The following is a 3,095-nucleotide window of genomic DNA, read 5'->3' on the forward strand; positions in this document are numbered from 1 at the left end:
TGTTGATAAACTGTCCCTTCTGCAGGTTCTGTGAGTTTCAGATGAACACTTACCCATACAGCACAGCAAGTCGGAATTATTCTCAGTACTTTATTAAAACTTGTTAGTAAATTACCATGGAAAAAGTAAGGAATAATGCAAAATATTGCAAGATAACAGAATAAAGGGGGGACGTCACGTGATGACGTAGGATCGAGACACGGGAACACAGCTCTCCCGTTTAAAAAAAAATCAGGTAATTAATGTTTAAGTGAAGAAAAGTTAGTAAATACTTTCTAAAAGTTACTTATAAACTACTCCGGATTGTTTCAAACTATGTCTCATAAACAGAAGACGAAGAAAACTACTACCGTGAAGACAACACAAATTGGAACAGAATCAAGGCCCATTGCTGCCAGAGAATTGCGGACTCAGGTAGATTTTACTTCCAGTGATACAGAACAGGAAACTGCGGCAACATCGACCATTTCTAAAGAAAAAGACCAACAAGAACTGCGCAAATGTGAGCAACCTGAACTACAAATCCCAGTTATGATCGAAACTGGAAGTGAAAGTGAATCTGAGGCAGATTCAGATTCTCTGGAAAAATCAGACGAAGATGGAGGTAAAAATTCTTCTGGAACTATAGAAAAAACTTTGATGCATATAATGCATAAATTAGAAAAATTAAATGCATTAAAAGAAATAAAAAAATAACAAATATGGAGATTGTTTGATAAAATGATAAAGACAGGAAAAAATGGAAAAGAGAATTATAGACTTGGAAGTTACAACGGAAGACATGGTTGAAAGAATGAATAAAATGGAAGATAATATCTCTGCATGGACATCAGAAAGAAAATAATTGTTGGAAAATGTGGATAAGCTTGAAAAATTTAGCAGACGAAACAATATTAAGATTGTTGGACATAAAGAAAATATAGAAGGAGAAGATCCAATAAAGTTATTTCAAAAATGGATCCCTGAAAACTTGGAAATGGAAGGAGAAACTCCAATTGAGATCGAAAGGGCTCATAGAGCCTTAAGATCAAGACCTCAAGCTGATCAAAATCCACGATCAATTTTGATAAAATGCTTAAGATACCAAGATAAAGAAAAGATCCTGAAGGCGGCTGCCCAATGTGCCAGAAAGAGAAAAGGGCCATTGATGATAGAAGGGAAAGCAGTTCTTTTCTATCCTGATACAAGTTATAATCTTTTGAAGAGAAAGAAGGAATTTAACCCAGTGAAAAAAGCTTTATGGGAAAAAGGGTTATAAATTCATAATGCATCACCCAGCAACGCTGATAAATTTTTTTGGAGGATGGAAAAAAGATTTTTTTACCGATTATTGAGAAGAGGAGGAGTTTGCACAAAAACTCCCAAGTATTCGCTAACTACACATGGAGATTTCCAAGCGTAATGGATTAAAGATGAAGACAGAGACAGTGAATGGAATTGATGGACTTTTAAGGATGATACAGGGGGAGAAAGGCAAAATTTGTGAAATATTAATTGCAAGTAGTATATTTTCTTTTTTTTCTTCTCATATATATACTTTTATATGTCACGGGGGAGCTGGTGGAGCTTTGGATTGATTGCTACGGGATTCACGTGTGTAATCATGGTGATTGCCATGACCTGTACAACAGAGGGGGGTAATGTTGTGTTCTTTTTTATCCACATTAGTAGGGGGGTATTTTGTTTTTTTTATAACCTATTTTTCTTCTATCTTTTTTTGCCTGGATGATCGGTGGGTCACACATAGCAACATGGAGAATTTTAAAAAGATTTCCCAAGGTACCACGAAAGTTGACAGATTAGGGATTATTATAGATTGGAGTAACCCAATTTAAAATAATGACTAATTTACTAAATTTTTAATGTTTTAATGTTAATGGGCTTAATGGACCAGTGAAAAGAAAAAGAATCTTAACACACATTAAAAAAAAAATGAAAATAGATGTAGCTTTTTTACAAGAAACACACTTAATAGAGAAAGAACATCAGAAATTAGAAAGAGATTGGGTTGGAAATGTTATTGCAGCTTCATTTAACTCAAAGGCGAGAGGAGTTGCAATTTTGGTTAATAAAAATTTACCAATTAAAATACAAAACGTATTAATTGATTCAGCGGGGAGATATGTAATTATACATTGTCAAATTTTTTCAGAACTATGGACTCTTATGAATATTTATGCACCAAATGAAAATGATGTAAAATTTATACAAGAGGTCTTTTTGAATTTGGCTAACGCACATGACAAAATATTAATAGGTGGTGATTTTAACTTTTGTCTAGATCCAGTTTCAAATAGATCAACAAAGGTTGTCACAAAATCAAAAGTAGCAAAATTAACTTTATCATTGATGAAAGATTTAAATTTGATTGATATATGGAGAATTAACCCAAAAGTAAGAGATTATTCATTTTATTCAAATAGATATTAAACTTATTCAAGGATAGATTTTTTCCTATTAACAACAAATATTCAAGACAGAGTGAAAAATATGGAATATAAAGCAAGAATATTGTCAGATCATTCTCCTTTGATAATGATAATGATAGATAAAGAGGAATCAATTTATAGATGAAGACAATTCAATATTACTAAAACATCAAGATTTTTGTGATTTTATGAAAAAGCAGATTCAGTTTTTTTTTATACAAATTTACATTCAGTTGATGAATTTATATTGTGGGAAGCAATGAAGGCATATTTGAGAGGTCAGATAATAAGTTATACTTCTAAAATTAAGAAGGAATATATGATAGAAATAGATCAATTGAAAAAGAGATTACAAAATTAGAAAAAGAATCTCAAAGATATATGACAGAAGAAAAACGAAGACAACTTGTTATCAAGAAGTTACAATATAATACACTTCAGACATATCGAACAGAAAAAGCAATTATGAGAACTAAACAGAGCTATTATGAACTAGGTGAAAGATTACATAAGGTTGCTTGGCAGTTAAAAACACCCAGACTTCTAAAACGATAAATGCAATTCGAACAAGAGTAAATAAAATTACTTATAAACCTTTAGAAATTAATGAAACTTTTAAGAATTTTTATTCTGGACTGTATAAATCAGAATCACAAAATGATAATG

This window comes from Hemitrygon akajei, chromosome 10 (genome assembly GCF_048418815.1).
Source record: "Hemitrygon akajei chromosome 10, sHemAka1.3, whole genome shotgun sequence".
Taxonomy (NCBI): Eukaryota; Metazoa; Chordata; class Chondrichthyes; order Myliobatiformes; family Dasyatidae; genus Hemitrygon; species Hemitrygon akajei.